General features: G+C 39.7%; 1 protein-coding gene across 10 annotated transcripts in view; it reads left to right on the top strand.

The window, feature by feature from the left end:
* Positions 1 to 18568, top strand: part of Palld (palladin, cytoskeletal associated protein) — a 383132-nt gene that overhangs the window by 283808 nt on the left and 80756 nt on the right. The window contains exon 1 of one of the 10 annotated variants that reach the window (XM_074055021.1): positions 16850 to 17030. The exons of 8 other annotated variants lie outside the window; for them this stretch is intronic. The gene's annotated coding sequence lies outside the window, so the exon portion shown is untranslated. Of the gene's footprint in view, positions 1 to 16849; positions 17038 to 18568 lie in introns of those variants that run through there. One more of the 10 variants, XM_074055020.1, reaches the window with a different exon arrangement.

The raw sequence follows: 18568 nt of genomic DNA, 5'->3' as shown, positions 1-18568 counted from the left end.
GTGTGTGCATGTTTCTTTTTGCATTTGAAACAAATGTGGGAATGCATATGGTGCCATTTTCTATCTTTCCCTATGATAATCTGGAGTATAAATTAGAAAATAGAGATTTTCTAAGAGGCATGGAAATTAGAGTGGGGCCTAAAAATTGTACTGGTTCCCAGCTCCTTCCTCCTTCCTCCTTCCCCTTCCTCTTCCTCCTTGTCCTCTTCTCCCTTATCCTCCTCTTCCTCTTCCTTTCCTCCTCCTTCCTTTCCTCCTCTATTGTATGGATTCCCAACTCCCACAAAGACTCACCAACCCAGAAACCAGGCTCTATGAGAAAATGCTGGGCCTGGTAGTGAGTGACCTCCAGAAAGGCAAATAGATGGTTAGAATATTAGTGCAGAAAGGCTTGGCACCATCCCTCCATCTCTTTAAGTCTAGATTTCTCTTCTTTTGAAAAGGTAATCCTTTCAAAAAAAATCATAAAGTAGAATCTATTTCCTATCTCATGTCTGAAAATCCAGGCAACACATTTTTTTTTTCAAAATACTTCTAACTCCAAGCAAAGAGTCAAGCCTGTAGAAGCTAAGGAGGGGATGATATGAAGAAAATATTATTGATTTTGCAGGGATCATAGAATTTAATCAGTCTTCTTACTTCCAGGTTAGTGCCCTTTGCATTACATCATACCCAACACTTTTTATGAGGAATATAAAAACAGAATCTTCTCTTCAGAGCAAAGCAGTTATAATCCACCAAGAATAAAAGTTCAGTAATATAGTCAGATATATCTTAAATGGTAAACTAGATGTATAGAATATTTTTACCCCTCCCCACACAAAGACAAATCATCCTTTCAGTCAAATAATGTAGATATCAGAAACCTTCTCTCCTCTCCTGCCCCCTCATCCCTATCTCTGTGCTCTACTTCACTATGGAACCTCTTGCCATCCCTCACAGTGACCCTGGGCCCAGGGAAAGCTTAGGGATGGGCATAGGGGAAAAAAAAGTTTAAATGAGCTAATAATTCAGATAAGAGAATGTGGGATGAAGTAACAACAAATAAGGCTGGATCTAAATCACACTAAATTTCTGGCTGAATTTGGCAATCATCATTGTGAAGCCCATAAAACAAAAATGTAAGGACCAGTAACTTTGTTTATTCTAAAATTTTAGTTTAGATTTGAGGAAATTATTTGAAATCTACTTGTTCCTAATCTTTTTTTGTTTTTTCCAAAAAGAACTCAAATTTCAGATTATCAGTTTTTGGCCCATATTTGTCTAGCAGCAAAGCAGGAATAATGAGGGTGGAAATTCATTAAGTAACAGCCTCTAGGGCCTGTCTTGAACAAATACACAATTTCTGTTAAGACTGTTTGGAATACTGAACTCCAACCACTGTGGGAATTCTGATTTAAAATGAGGCCTGCATTTGATAAATGTGGGAAGGAAGATTCGTGTGATGAAACAAATTCCTCAAAAGTGGCACACCTGTATTGAGTCAGAAATGGCAGCTGAACACAGCCTTCTCAGCCCAAACTTGAACTGGTTTTTGGATGCCAGCCATTCTCCAGTAAGGCTTCCCAGGACACTGGGCTCCAGGTGAACAGTGAGTCTTTCCCAACTTACAGTATTATTTTCTAAATTTAATTTTTTTCTCCCATAAAATATAGGACTTCTAAATCTCTTATTACTATTGCCACTCTTCTTCTCAAAACAAGATGAATGAGCAAATATAAACATTAATTTTAAAAACTCAAGAGGGCTTTGACAGATTTTGTTTTTCATGGGCAAGTACTTATGACTGCATTTAAATACTTCCAGGTATATAATATCATCATTTTCATCTAGCAGAACTGCTTGGTGATCCTATGATAAAATAAAACATAATAATGTGCAAAAATTCACGACTTCCATGTTCTCTACAACCTAACCCACAAACTATGTTGTAAGACCCATCCAGACTTGTTGAGGTTATAGCCAGTGCAAATAATTGAAAGTAAATTTGTAATTTATGCCCTGCCTCTATCCAAAAAATATTTCAGTCTTTTTCCCCAATAAGAATTCATCCAAGCCAGTCTAAAACTGTCCTAAATAAAAGAGGACAATGCACTTGGGGAATTTCGTAAGCTGAACACTATTTCCACAATGGTTACCATGGTGAACACAAATAATCCAAATTGACTGACTGGTAAGGGAGGGAGAGAATGTGTTTTCTATAGAATTTTGTTTGCTTCTTATAAAGATCAGACTGGCAGCTATGAAAGCTGATTGCAGAATCTGGCCCCAAGACCTGGCAAATACTCAGGCTGTATAATTAGCACAGTGGCCAAAGGAGGGTGAAGACCATTTGGGGGTGGCGAAATGAGAAATAATACTAAGCGATAGGATATCCTATGTGTTTATATTTCTTGCCTCTAATAATGAGCTCTGATTCTTCTTTCAAAGCAAGTGCTGGGAACAAACTGTGGATATTTAATCATGTAAAGGGTACTTTCTTCTGGGAAAATAGTTCATTCTTAATTTTTCAGTAGAGTTAGACAAGAGCTAATTGCCGAAGAATTAAAACCTTAAAAACTGCTTTGTTCAGCTTATTGTTTCAGGTTTCCCTTTGGAGTGTGGATGATGTGTTTACTTGACATAATAAATACCACCATCCACTTTGTTCCAAGAACCAAAAGGCTATGTACTTGCCTGAGGAATTTCCCAGTTGTTTATATGTAAGAAAACACTGGTCTGTTTTATTGGATGGGGCCATGGCAGCTTCTTTCTTAAATAGGGAATGCGGAGAGCTGAGCTTTTTCCATACACATCTGAGCAGAGAAACCAGAAACCAGCCTCCAGCACTTCAAATGCCTGGCTGTTTTCAACTCCAGAGAGCAATGGGAGCGACGTTTATTGAAAATGCGTGTTCTTAGGAACACAGAGCTTTACTTTGTGTTACTGGCATATCCATTTAGTCCTATGTTACATGTTTTCTTAAAGTATTTGATTTGCATGGGCTGCACATTGCAGAGAGTTGAAAACCAAACAAAATCACACTGTCAGCCAAATTTAAAAGCCAGCACACTGAGGAATAATGTAACCATTAATTAAGCAGCCTGGAGTTCTGTTTTGGTTTGGTTTGGGGTGTGTGTGTGTGTGTGTGTGTGTGTGTGTGTGTGTGTGTGTTTGGTTTGGTTTTGTTGGGGAGGGAAGCTATTGTTATTTGATTTTTTTTTTTAATACATACCCTGCCATATGAGGAGGGCAGTTGTGTGAAATGTGTGCTTTGTGGCAACTTCAACTAACTATATGCTACATAGCAATCTTTCCAAACAGCTGAAAATCCTCGTCCCTTATGATTTCCAAAAGGTACTCCTTAAATGGGCATAAGTGGTGAGTGATTGGCTAGTGTACTGCACAGAAGGCTGAGTCAGAGTGACCTGTTGAAGCCAGCTTCGTGTGAGTGTGTGTGTGTGTGTGTGTGTGTGTGTGTGTGTGTGTGTGTGCCTGTGTGTCTGTGTGTGGAAAGGGGGGAGCAGTGGGCAGGGGCGGGGGTGAAGGCAGGCTGCAAGCTTAGCAGAATGTTTGAACAAGACAAAGAGCAGTTCCAGCAACCAAATAAGGAAGTCAGTACTGAAGTATTTCAGAATAGAAGTGTGTCAGAGATTCAAGGCAATTGGGGAGAGTAAAACTAAGCAAAGAATGGCAAAGGATTTTTGTTTTACTCACAGATCTACAGGAAAGTATCTCTGGTCTTTAAAACAAGTGTGAGAAATGCAAATTAAATTGAGCTCTTTCTGTTGGCTGTTGTAGACATGCGTCTGCAGAGATATTTAGAAACAGCTGAAATAATAAGCATTCTCTTACTAAATGCAGAAAAGACAAGTTGAGTGTTACAAGTATCATTGTATAATTATTGTATAATTTATGGAACTTTTACCTGAAGACAGTGGAAGTTTTCAAACCGTCCCCCCAAAATCCTGAAACCCATTTTCAGACATGTCCTAAACAATGAATTATGTGTATCTTTCAAGAAGATTTGTTACCTTAACAAATTATTTTAAATTGCCCATTAGATACAGTGTCTAATCTAATAGCTACTAATGATGATTCCAAAAGAGGCAAATTATTTAATATTTTAATTTTCTTAGTATTGTCTTCCAAATTCTCCAAACTAGTAAATAATTAGAAACATCATTTTGTGTGTGTGTGTGTGTGTGTGTGTTATTTTGTGCCACAAAACCAGTACTGACAAATTATTTTTCTCATAACCTATTAATGTCTACTGCTAGTAGTAAATACAGAGTATTCATCCGAGGTCAGAATTTTTTACATCCTCAATGACTGTAAATTATTGGCAACTTTAAGAGAGGCAAGTGAAAAGATCTGCCCTTCTGTTCCCACGCCAGAAACACAATTGGACCACCCACATTTGAATTGGAAACTAGTGAATACTACCTAATGGTAAATAGAAGACAGCTGACTGGACAGCAAAGTGGGATGATCATAGCACACAAAGACAGACCCTACATTTAGATGACTTTAGAATGCACAGCACTCCGATTCCAGAACTACAGCTCCCTTAAATTTAAGTATGAACTCTACTATGCCACCCTTATCACTCTTCAAGAAAATGTCAGGCTTCTGAAGAGATCTCTCAAATCACTACAAAAGAATAAAAAAAAAAGAGAGACATAATGCTATACTCATAAATTAGCAACTTTAAATGACCACTGCATCTTAGCAATACTTCATAAATTGGCCCAATTTTTAAAAATTTAGCAATAGTTAAGAACTATGAGAATAATATCTAACTCATAAATTATACTTTCCAGTGTTTGGCCTGAGTAAATAATTCAACAGAAGAAAAAATGTATAAGCCTGAAAATGTTTAATGTTACTTTTGTTCTTATAATTCCAAAAGAAAAATCTAGGAGCCAATAACATAGAATGTTAGTTCTCTTGTATAGTTCATGGAATATTATATAGCAACTAAGACTATTACATTTTTTTTTAAGACAGTGAAAAAGCTAACAGGTTAGGCAGTTTCCAGAGTACGAAAGATCCAAGGCTGCAGAGTTTATCTACACAGCAAATGGAAATCACAAAGTTCTCTTTGTATAGCTAATGATATTGTGACATGTCACAATTTATAAGTCCTTTACTTACTAACCTGCATGTATTCAAAAATAGCAAAGCTAGCTATAATTCTTTGGAGAGAAAAACAGTAACAAAAAAATGAAAGTGGAGACTGGGGATCATTTTTCTGAGTCCCTCCTATATAGCTCTGAATACTGTAAAGTAGCCAGAGAGCTGCAGAATCAGCCCAGGGTTAAAACTCTTTACCAGCTAGGCCTCAATTCAGAAAAGAAAAGATACAGAGCCTCTGAACTGTTTGAGAAATATCTCTGTCCTTCTCAAAGCGCTGAAGGTCCTTGGTAACAAATCTTGACATTGAGATCTCAGAATTCTAATCTCAGAATAGTTTATTATTTAATTGGTCTTTTTTTCTTTTTTTGAGATAAATCTTACTATGGCCTCAAAGTTATGATCTTCCTGCCTCAGACTCCTGAGTGCTGGAATGACAGGTCTACCACCAAACTGGTTCATTTAATCTTAAAATGAAAAAATTATTTAATTTTAAAGTGATCCTTCTACTATTGAAAACAACTATAAAGACTTCCAAGTGACTAAAAGCACTTTACATAAATCAGCTCATTTGTGTGATTTCACTTACAATGGGAAATTAATTGAGACTTAAAAGAATACATAAATTATTTGCATGCATGGGTGTCAAGAAGCAGATGAGAAGCAAAGAAATCAATATATCTTTATGAAATTCCTTCAGATGAGTTATAATAACTGTTTAGAAATTACAGAATGTTTGTTAGATGTAATCTTGTCCAATCCCCTACAGTACAGATTTGAAAGCAGAGACCCTGGATTTGAGGTGGATTATGCAAGATCCCACAGTGAGTTAATGGCAGAGACAACTCCTTTGTTGAATATAGTATTTAAATCCCTAATGGATGTTTTTCTCTCAGGGCTCTACTTATTGCCCTTGCCTTCTTGCCCCCCTCCTGTGGGGAACCTAAACAGCACTTAACTAGGTCTCATTTGAAACTAAGAACTTGAAGGAGCTTTAGACAGTCCATATTCTTGATTTAGACAAGGTAATGCTTTTAACAGTTGGCTGCCCTCGGTTAGTTAGAACATTGACCCATTGATTGGCAGTGTTCGTGTCTCTCAGTGATAACAGCAGGATTTGGTAAACTTACTGGCACTAACACCATGTTGTGCTGTGCTAAGTGCTTTCCAATGTCCCACTGAATCCTTGTATCAACCCACGAGGTTGATGTTACCATTTTACCAGAGGATGAAACTGAGATGCAGGGACATTAAATACCTTGCCCAATATCTTACACCTGGCAAGTGAAAGAGCTTAGCCTGAAATCACATTACTTCAGTAGATAAAGTACCCCACATAGATGGTACTTCTCTTGAAAACAGGAAGAATTTCTGCTGTAATTGAGAAACTAGAATAGACTTCAAGAACAAGGTATCCAAGTGGTAATCTGTCAATTTGATCATCACAGGACAACTCCAAAAAGTACCTGCATAAATAAAAGTTGGGGGACAAGCAGATTAATTTTGAAATATGATATATAATAGCAGTGAAGGAATCTACTATTTTTATTTCATGAGAATCTCAGTAAAAGTAGTTAAGTAACAAATGTCTCTATATTTTGGGAATTATATATGAGTCCTGTCATATCAAGAGGCATCCAAGCTCCATATATACCTTTTTATAAAAGATATAAATTTCTTCCAGTAATGATGGACTCTAACTTAGAGAATGGGGATAACATCCAAGCTCTTAGCCTCTAGTGTGGCTTTCACAGGTCTCCCACTGGCCTGGGCTATTGAATATCCACATAAAGGAATGATTTGAAGGAGTACCTTAACCTATTATATAGCTACTTCTCTCCCCAAACGAGTAGAACAGCTGAATGTCTTCATGCCAAGTTAAATTTAAATTGTATTTTTGAAGCTATATGTTTGCCAAGAATGGCGATACACACCTATAATTTCAGGACTTGGGAGGTTGAGGCAGGAGGATTGTGAGTTCAAGACCAGCCTGGGTTACATAGAGAGACCCTGTCAAAAAAACAAAAGGAGCTATAGGGCCATGAACCAAATAGTACTAGAAGTAAAAGTTCTAAGTCTTCCACCATATAGTATCAGGTGAATTGAGTTGATTACATCTTTGTTCTTTACCCCTTTTATTTTACCTTACAACCATGGATTTGAGGAGCTTTGATCACTCATCCCCTTTGGTAAAATATTTTTATGTGTACATTATATATGTGTATATAAATTTAAAAGATAAAGTGAAATCACATTACTTCAGTAGAAGTACTTTAGTACTTTAGTACTTTTCCTCATCTCTCCGTGGATTGTTGTTGAAGTCCACTGCTGTGTGTAATACTTCAATGCCCATTTTGAAGAATTGCTATAGAAATCTCATACCAGGTGAGGGTAAACTGGCCGAAGCCTAGTACCATCTAAATGGAGAGAATTTTAGCCCTCGTGGCGAACCCTTCCACTGCATGGATGAGGAGATACTGACTGACAGACTTTTGCCTCAACACCTCATTTTTAAAAGGACTCGAACATAATGAAATCTTTTGTTTATATTTAAAATCTGAGTAAGGAAGAGATAGTTATGAATCAAGCTTAGGAATTATTTTTACCAAATAGCAGTTTGATTTGGTTTGGTTTGATAGCAGTATTTGTTTGTTTGTTTGTTTTACAACAAACAAGTTGAAACTGAAGAGGAAATCTTACCAAGTAAAAAGTAGCACCTTTTGCAGAAGAGGTTTAAATGCTCCTGCACCCACAGCAAGCTCTGGCAGTGGTGGTTGTGTAAATGAGAGTGGATGAATGACACAGGGAAGGAGCTGGAACTGAAGGCTGACCTGGAATCATACATTCCGATGCTGCAGCCTTCAACCTGTCACTAACTCACTCTTAAAACGTGAAGTCCAACTTCTAAGTGTTTCAGGGATTTTTGCTAACCCTTTTATGGTTATCCAAATGAATTAGCCATTGTGTTTCACCTCTGCTCCAGCACTTCACTTTCTGTGGGCAGTTTTATTTTCCCAGATGTGCAGATTGTTCACAAGGGAGTTATGAGTAATTAACTCATAAAAGAAATGTCTAAATGAATGAACAACTGCAAAGCACCTGTTGTTAACAGCTGATTTTGTCTCCTTACTTAGATTATAAAGAGCCTGAGAATACAAAACCATGTTTTCTTCTTTTAAAGGCATGAGACACCTACTGATTTAGGTTCACATAGAATACAAGCATGAATAGAGAATGGATGGTATGGCATGACTTCTCTTTATTCCTAATGAAAGGAAAGTGTCAAAGGTCCACACAAGCATTAGATACCTAAGATTAGGGCTCCATTATTGCATTCATGGGCCTTAGGCACTTTTGTCTTTGTGGCCCCTTTCTCTGTTAAAAAAAATTAGAATTATAACATCTAGTTATATTAATATGAAGATAAATATAATCCAGACTGGATTTGTTTGTGTTATAGTCATTATTGTTATATTTATTTATATTCATTTTTTCTTTTGAGCTTAAAAATAATTTTAAGCCAGGTACCAGTGGCTCACACCTGTAATCTTAGCTACTGTTGAGGCAAAGATCAGGAGGATCTCAGTTCAAAGCCGTTCGCAAGACCCTATCTTGAAAAACCCTTCACAAAAATAGGGCTGGTGGAATGGCTCAAGGTGTAGGCCCTGAGTTCAAGACCCAGCACCACAAAAAAAAAATAATAATAATTTTGAAATGTTTTGTGGTTTGCCACAAGTGTAGTGGGCTCTGGCACTGAGCATACTGCGTCTAATTGGTGAAGTGGCTCTGCCTGAGGTGATTGACAGAGGTACCTCATAAAATCACAACTGCCCTTGTCTGTTTTTACCTCTGTTGTAACAAGAACATTCTTAACACTCCCCTCCCCCCTTAACTTCTTTCTTCTTCTTCTTCCTCATGCTTTTCTCTGAGCTCAAGGATCAGCGCTCTCTTTCTCAAGTAACACCACTTGGCCAGTAGCACCTAGCCCCTATGATCTCCTCAGGCTGTTCACATAAGACCTCTGAGGCAGGCGACCACGTCCAAACTTAATTCTTCTAGGTTGCTAAAAGTCTGCCTGTATTCTTTTAAGTGAAGACAAATTGAAAGGATAATTGTGATCACACCAGTTTTTTTCATTTCTGTATTATAAAGTTTTGTTAAAAGTCACGTAGAAGACAAAGAAACAAGGGAGCCAAAACACCAAAGTTATGTCAAGTTTCTACTTGTGCCACCCACAATAAAGTTGGGATAATTATGTCACCACCTATAAGCTAATGAACTCACAGCAATGAGGGCTAAAACACACATATGCTCAGTGCCAATAAATTGACCTCTAATGAGGCCTTTTGCAAATATTAAGGCAATAATAATAATGAGCTTAAAAATTTGTAGAGAGCTTTTAAAGAGGCAAGACTGAATTTAGTCTATCATTGTCATTTATTTTTTCTTGCATTGAAAACTTTATTTTCCAAATCTTACTTCGTTAACTCTGTTCAGAAATGACATCTCTTTTTTTTTCTTTTATTATTCATATGTGCATACAAGGCTTGGGTCATTTCTCCCCTCTGCCTCTACCCCCTCCCTTACCACCCACTCCACCCCCTCCCTCTCCTCCCCACCCCCTCAATACCCAGCAGAAATATTTTGCCCTTACAGAAATGACATCTTTTTAAAATGGTGTTCTAAACTCCAGTTTTCTTCCATGCAGTCTTCTGTCTGAACTCTATTCATGAGCCACATTTCATTAAAATCCAGTACATATTATAAAATAAAGAGTCACGTGGAAATATTTATAGGCCATCAGCTTCTTTGAACATAGCATATTGAGCCAAATTTTAATTTGAAGAATCTCATGACAGAATCCCATAAACTGACAAAATTATCTCAAAATCACCCAACACTATAGGTATAAAAGCAGACAGGTATGATATACTGATAAGTGAATAATGACCTTAATTTTTTACAACAATGAATAAAACTGTTAATGGAAATATTAGGTAAGATTCTTGATTTTCTTTTCTTGAAATCTAGTACTTCATTGTATCAACAATGACCTAATATAAATCACTTAGTGAACAGGCAGTAACAGTACTATTAAGTTGATTGCTTTATTTTTCAGTCATATAAACTACATATCAAATAAATTCATTGCTCTAATTGCTAGTGTTGCCAAATATTTGGATCTTAGCAACTACATTTAGGAAATTTTCAAATTTAAAATGCATTAAATAAATTTTTATTTTAAGAAAATTTAATTGGAATATTTGAGTTCCCTTATTCTCTCTTATTTCTCATTCCATTTCTGCTTTGGAGACTAGAATTGTACATTTTATTTCGTTAAAGGCATAGACTGTAAAACAGACTCAACATTCTCTTTATAGTTGGACACCTTTGCTACAATACCTTTTATTGCAGTGTTCAACCAAATCACTATGTATTTCCCTAATAAGAAAAAGAAAATGTTTCTGATTGCATGATCCTGCTAATTTGACACAAAAAATTGGCTTATTGATTAAGAGAATGGATACTCAAGTTTTGGATGTGAAGGGTTTGGTAGAGGCAAGGTATTTCATTTGTTTTGTGTTGTTGTACCAGAATACCACAAATTGGGTCATTTATAAAGAAAAATTTATTTCTCGCTGTTCTAGAGGCTAAGAAGTCCAAACCCCTCCATCCTATGAGGGCCTTCTTGCTGAGTCATCATGGTGGAAGGCAGAAGGGCAAGAGATCATGTATGCTTCTATGTGTGTATGTGAGAGAGAGAGAGAGACAGTAATGCTTTTATCAGGACTCTACTGCCATGATAAGTAAGCTGCTCCTAGTACAGTAACAGCAATAAACTGTCACTCTTTCCTTATGGTTTGATCACCTCTCATGATGCCCCACCTCACAACCCTGTTGCACTGTGTGCACATTCAAACCGTAGCAAGTTGCAGAGATGACAGATTTATCCAAGCCAGAGAAACAGACTGATTCCATCTTTCCCAAGAACATGTCCCCTACATGTGGCCTAAAGGTGTCTATGGTTTTTTCTGCATTTTCTTCATTCTAAAGAAAGGTGCTACAACACCCATGGCAACTCCATTACTGTGGCAGTTTTACTTCCTGTATTTCTGGGACTTGCAATGAAATAATAGCCAAACTGGGTATTTCTAGGTACCCAAATGGATGTCTGTGACAAAACATAAAATTCCTTATTACAGTATCACCAGAAGTAATTGGATTATGATATCAAATGAGAAAGTTATGCATTTTCTCACCCATAACTTCATGAACTGCCATTGGGATTTTTTTTTTTCTTTTTTTTCTCCCCCCTGCCCCCACCCCCTCCCTTACCACCCACTCCACCCCCTCCCGCTCCCCCCCTCAATACCCCGCAGAAACTATTTTGGCCTTATCTCTAATTTTGTTGTAGAGAGAGTATAAGCAATAATAGGAAGGAACAAGGGGTTTTGCTGGTTGAGATAAGGATAGCTATACAGGGCATTGACTCACATTGATTTCCTGTGCGTGGGTGTTACCTTCTAGGTTAACAAAAACGGGTATTTCTAACTTCATTATTGCCTATTTGTCTATTATCAATCACCACATTTATGAGACACAGCTTATGGCTTTTCTTATGTAGAATAAACTTGAACTAAACCGTCATGTGATTATAGTATTTTACCACTTACTCAAGAATTACATAAAAAGGCAAATTTCTACTTTTAACTCTGCCTCTCCAGTAATCCACATGGAATCTGTGGAAGATCCCATCAAAACCAGCATAACGCATTTGATTTGGACACAGATACTCAGTAATGCGTCAGATCCTTCTATGGACCGAGCAGGACATGCTTAGAAGGTGCCTGAACTGTTTCATGTTAAGTAGACACTAGTGTTCACAATCAAACTTTGCAATCATAAATTACCGATTTACTAACAGAGATCTGAGTATACATGGATAGTTAGTGGATTTCTATAAATATGTTTTTCACTTTAATTTTATATTCCTTGAAGTTTGGGCCTTAGAGTTGAAGATTGACATCAACAGTTCCTCTACTTGCCTGCTGTGTATTTTGGGTCAGTTCTATGACCTCTCTATTCTCACTTTCCTCCTCCATGTAAGGAACATGATAACAGCAAAGCCTTCTCATGGTTTGTATGGTCAGGTAGAATGGCTGAATGCACGGAACGTGATGACCTAGTAGCAGCTCAAGTGAAATTCAGATTATTATTCTTTACTCTTCCTAACCAAATAGTCTGGTTTGCTGTTGTTATCCTTGTCTTTTAAATGTCCTAGGACTGGGGGCATGGCTGGAAAAGTAAAACACTTGCTTAGAAACTATAAGGCCCTGAGTTCAAGCCTGGATACTGCAAAAAAAAAAAAACTTCTGAAATTAAAAGAAGGAAGAACCCCGACACCAACACACACACACACACACACACACACACACACACACACATAGTTCAAGGCATCTTCTCAGCAGCAGTCCAGGGTCAATGCCTTTACCTCAACTAGTTCAAGGTCATGGAAACAACCTGTGATTGATCCTGCACTGTCCAACTCCAAGGCTCAAGTTCTTTTCAGAACACCCCTCCACTAGATAATCTCTCTCTTCAGGCCCATCCTCGCTCTGATTTTGTGAGTTCCCTTGGGTCATTTTGGAAGTCAAGGTTTACTTTGCTTTCACAAACTCAGCCTGCTCTTTCATTTACCAGTTCACGATCTTACATTCCACAACCACAATGTTCCCTCTGACATAGTATTTTATGTCCACTGGGGTCCAGTCACATCTACATACAAACAAGCCCAATTTTTTTCTCTTATCTTTTCTCTTTAATCTTAATAAAAAGTTATGTACCCAAACAAAGAGCCAGAAAGTTATCTTGGCCAATGAAATACATTAATTTGTTTTTGTGCTACAAGCATGAGTTGTCCTTGGAGGTTTGCCTTTTGCCTCCTCCCCCAGCAACCTGGATTCATGATCAAATAGTACACAAGGCTTAGCCTCTTTGGAAGACCCACGTTTATTTCATTAGAGATTCTTACTTTTGTTAAAATAATTAGTAGATGTTAATATAAGAATAAACATTATTCACATAAAATGTGACAATTACGGAGTCCAAATTCAAACTGGGTTAAAATATTTTAGGGGCTTATTTTTTGAACAAATGGAATATAAGCTGATCTTAAGCATTCTATTCTCAGAAGTATTTTCCTAAAAACAACATTATTTGGAACCAATATCAGGTAAAATCTGTAATTAAGCTATTATTTTCTTGGTTTAGTTCTTACCAATTGTGGTTGAGAGTCCTTGCAAAGGTTGTCTCTATAAGGACCACTCAGCCAAGATTTTGTACGTTTTAAAAATACAGCAGAGTGAGTCAACAAGCTTTTAAGAATTAATAGCAAAGCAGTAGAAGTAACTGGAAGTAGATCACTGATATCAGAATTGACCTCAGAGTGTCTTTTTTACACAGCATTGTTGATGCTGAAGAAATACACAGGGAGGTCTTCTTATTAAGGATTGGATGCCAAAATCCATAAAAATTGCAAGTTTTGGTAACTGTCAGTAAAACATCATTTTTAGCAAAAGTCTGCGGACATAGTAACATTCTTTTGCTGCTACATCTAAATAAAAGGAATGAAAATACAGATTTTTGGCTTTCATTTTTATGTCAGAAAAGCCTGATTATACAATGCAGATTTGTGGTAGCCATTTTTCTAACAGATATTAGTCAGAAGGCATTTACTTGATATGTTAATAGTATCAATCTTATAAAACATTATTATCTAAGCTGAGAATTTTTGAAATGGATGCTAAATAATACTTGGCAGCAGAGCTTTTAGATGTTGGTAAATGATGGTGCAATACAATTCTTACCATGTATACATACCTGTTGGCAGGTTATGTGTGTGTGTGTGTGTGTGTGTGTGTGTGTGTGTGTGTGTGTCTATGATTTAGCTTCACTGTCAAGATTTTCTTTATCCAACAAATGCCTTTGTTTTTAGTTCTCTTTTGTTCTTTTAGTTTAGTCATTTGTGAGGCGAATATGAAAAGGAGAATGAAGGAATGAATCAAAGGATTACTTTCACCCATCCTAACTTCTTCAGAAGTGATTGGAAAATTGAACAAAACGATCCCAAATTAAATTTGCATATTTGAAGCCATAGATCTCTGAGCCAGGGAGGACTGAAAATGAAGCTTGTGCTGCAAGTCCTAAAGCAGCCCCTCCGCCAAATGCCTCCATTGAGGCCAGACGGACCCCTCGAAGGCAGCTGTGGGGAAATAAAGGTCCATTGTACATGGTTCTCTGCCCCTTTCATCTTACCTTAAAAACATGGAACTCTTAAATTTTAACCAAGGGAGAATGAGAGAAAAAATGCAAAGGGAAGGTTGTGAAACAGAATCTTCTCTGTGCAGAGAAGGGGATATTCTTTTTCAAATTTAGCAGAAATTCTCTTTGGAGCTTCTACTGAGACTAGTTTCAGGAATTCTGGGACTTATCCAAGGTGATGGCTGTGATGCACCCACACCTCCCACACTTCATACAGAAAACCTTTCAAGCTGAAAACATTAAAACATCCAGTGTTTCCCATCACTGCCTTAATTGCTTTTGGATTTCAGCACTGAAAACTGAGGTGTGGTCCATAGGAATGCTTCTTTGTGGGCACCTGTAGTAAGAATAAGGCAGTGATGGCAGATGAAATGGGTCATCCTTCTGCTGCCACCTGAGAGTCAAGGAAGTGGGTATGTTTTCTGGCTTAATCAACTCTCCTAGTCTATTGCACTCCTCCTACGGCTGCCCATATCACATTTAGAAGCTATAATTTTAAAATGCATCAGATGAACCATTATTGCGGAAATTAGAAAGCTTCAGAGTTCTATAGTTCAGGATACAGGTCCTAGATTCTCACTCTCACTTGAGAGCTCTTTAGCTGGTGTCACACTGTGGCCTGTGAGAAAACCCTGTGAGGGCCAAGTGATGTCATTGCTGCTGCCTCTAATGACCATTTGACATGGGAATCAGCAAACTACAAATTCAAAGAAAGGCGAAGTCAAATAGTGAAAGGCTGCATTTTCTACTTTGCAAAATATTTTCCCCAGGTCCACAGAGATATTGGCCCATCACCTTCTCTGAAATTGATGATGGCAATGCTTTGTCTCAGGCCTTAAAAGATGACTACAGTCTATTGTTAGGTTTTAAAAAATAGGTTACAGAATCATATGTAAACGATGATCTAATCTAGGTTTTAAAACTGTGTTTAAATATACATACAAAAGTCTGGAAATGTATATTCTACGCAGTTAACAGTGTTTATCTTTGGGAGTAAAATTACAGAGCAACATTCATTTGGGGTTTATTGCTTGAATATTTTACAGACATCATTTTTCATTTAAAAATCAATAAAGAGATTTGTCTGGGGCAGGGAGAAAGTGAGAGAGAAAGAAAGTATCTGGTTTAAGGCTGTGAACCTAGAAGCCATATTGTAGGTGTCAAAGAAGAAAGTACAAATAAAATTACTAGACCATTTAAACTAGTGACCTTCTGGCTATTGAAATCTAGTTGGCATTTATTATATTTCTTGGTGGCCACTTCATCGAAGCCTGAGCCCTAGCCATGCCTCCTTGCCTCTGCTCTGGTTCCTAATGGTTTAGCAGGGCCCACAGTGGGACTCTTAGGGGTTCAAGAAACGTTAGGTATTTTCATTCATTCATTTATTCCATTTTATTTCATTTCTTTGATACCTTATTGTATAAAAGCTTTGGTCCTAGTGGTTAGGAGCACACACTCCCACAGGAGAAACACTGCATAAGTAACTGATGTGTATGCTAGCCCAGCTTCTAGAGGATTGTACAGAGAACCAGGGTGTACCTAGCAGAGGTGGTGAAAGGATTTATATGGCTAAGCCCACAATCTGTCACAATTCTGGCATAGGAAATCAATTCTGGAATTCTTGAGTCCATTTCCTCCTTTAAAACACTTCTAACTGAGAGTCCTGTGTAGAAGTTTAAAACAAGTACCTAGGTCCTCCAGTAGTTTGGAGGATGAGGGGAGAAGAACACAGGATGGAAGGATAGGGACTTTGTTCCTAGGATGTTGCTAAAGACGAGTGCAAGACACTTCTTACCTCACCGACTCCGGAATTTGGTTATTCATTGATACACAAAGGAGAGGAAAGTAATTAATGGAAATCAAGAAAGTATCCTTTTCTTCTTTAGAAAAGAAACACTGGGATGATGTGTACTTTTCAATTTAAATGTTGCACAATTCTTTTGCACCTACCTGCAAATCCGCCCCCAGGGGGTGGCCTTGCCCCTGCTCCACCCCCAGCACTGCAGTTTTATTCCTTTGTGACTGTTTTCTCTGGGAGCTTTCATTCCTTTCTCCTACAATGCCCTGGGGTTGTATTGGACATCTCTTTCTAATCTGTAAAAGAAAAACAGAATTAAAAACTGGGTGTGTGTGGGGGGGGAGGTCGTCCACAACTTGCAGCCAACATCTCTATTGGCTTAGAAAGGTTAAATTCTTTCCCGTTATCAATTCTTGAAAGTTCCGGCAAAGCCCAATTTATACCTTGGCTTTCCCCCAAGAACAGGCTTGCCACCAGAAAGACGCAAGGGATGGGACGAGGTTAGGAGAAGGAGGCGGGAACCCTCCTAACCTGGGGGCTGCTTCCCAGAACCAGGGCCACGCCCCCTTGTCTGGGCCGGGGCAGCCTCAGCAGGGAGGCCAGGCGGCTGGACTCTTATTTTGAAAAGTGCAAGAAGCAGCCCGAGACTCACTGAGTCACTAGCAGCGTGGCGCTATATAGCCCGGTACCTGCCCGGCTGCGCGCAGCCGGAGGAGCCGCAGCGCCCACCCCGCGGCTTTCACTGCGCTCACTGGAAATCCGGGAGCCCAGGGCAGGACAGGCCTTGAGAGCCAAGGTACAAGGTAGGCGCGCGAGTCATGCTGGAGAAGCGTTTGAATTAAAGAGACTGGAGGCTGCCGATGATCGGCGAGCGGGTGGGGAGGTGGCAAAGTTTCAGGAGGGATTTGCGGGGCCGGTGAGGGCGCAGAGAGCGTCTGGTAAGGGCAGGTTCCCTGTAGTCGGTGGTCTCTTCCCGAAGCCCCCTCCCTCCCACTTTCTTGATCCAAGCACAGATCCCTGAAAGTAGGGCTCCAGCTGGGAATTTTTCCATCATTTTAGCAGGGTCGGGTCTGGAAAGGATGCTAAAGACGATCCCTCTGTCTTCTGACTTTTCTGTCACCATCCCTCCCTTAGTCGTGGCCATGCCCTAGAGGGCAGAGAAAGCGGGACCGCCAGAGATTTGGGGGATGGGGGCTGGGAGGGGTTGATGACCTCATCCTCTGGCAGCTGGCTCAGGGAGGAGGGGTCCATCCCACCCGAGCCAAGCCGGAGCCCTGCGCCCTCGCCCCTCCCCAAGCCCAGCCTCCTCTCTCCACTTTACCATAATTCTCTCCACTTTGGTGTCATTTCCAGAAAGTTTGTGCATAATAACTTGAGGAGCTTGCACCGCGGGGTGTATGCCCCCCCCCACACACACACAGTAGGTGCAGTTTCCAGGCTGGCTAGTGTGTGGCTCGCAGCACCAACTCTACAGTCCCGGGCGCTTTGGTAGCAGTGCGCACCCAGCTGCCCACTCTGTCCCGGCCTTGGGCCAGCCCTCTAGAACCAGATCCTGCGGAACCACCAGACTGGTCCTCTCTGGGATGATGTGTGCAAAAACCTGGCCTGGAGGAAGCAGGCCGCCTGGCGTCTGGGGACTTCCCGCCCTTTGCCTTACTTAACATGGCTCTGACTCAAATGATGCGTCGGCCACACTCTAGAAAGAAGTTTGGTACCGCTGAGTCAGAACCCAGGTTTGGGACTTTGACTCTAGCGCTGGGGATTGAAGGGGGTACCTGGGGAAAGCAGCGAGGCTAGCTGGGTCTCCAGGGATGCCAGCACCCTGCTGGGTCTCACACTAGTTGCAGGCCTGGACAAGCCAACCCCCAGTACTGCTCTTGGGGAGAAACCCATGACTGCTGTGCATTCCCCCAGACCTGGAGTCACAGGAACCCCGTCTCCAGTTTGATGTGCAGCCACAAAAGTAGCATGAGAGAAATGGAGCGAGCAGATCCCCAGGTCTGAGACTGGGAAAAATGCTTTCCTGAGGAAGCAGCCTAGAAAAGCCACCCTCACCATCGCTCCTGCCCTGCTTCCAACTGCCAGGCTAGGGGATGGTCTCACCAGCTTTGGACACTGCCCAGTCTGATTTAGGAGGGTATTTTCTTGCTTTGTGTTATTAAGATTTCTGACGGATCCTCTCAAGAACTACCACTTCCCAGGGGAAAGTCGGCCAGGGATGCTGGGTTGTTTCCAGAGGGCACAGTACAAAGGTGACATCTTCCTCACTACCTTTTTACATCTCCCGTGAAAGAAGGGTTTTTTCCTCAAGACTTGGCAAGCTTTGGCTTAGTG

This window comes from Castor canadensis, chromosome 14 (genome assembly GCF_047511655.1).
Source record: "Castor canadensis chromosome 14, mCasCan1.hap1v2, whole genome shotgun sequence".
Taxonomy (NCBI): Eukaryota; Metazoa; Chordata; class Mammalia; order Rodentia; family Castoridae; genus Castor; species Castor canadensis.
The sequence above is the reverse complement of the archived record's forward strand: the minus strand, read 5'-3'. Positions and strand labels throughout refer to the sequence as shown.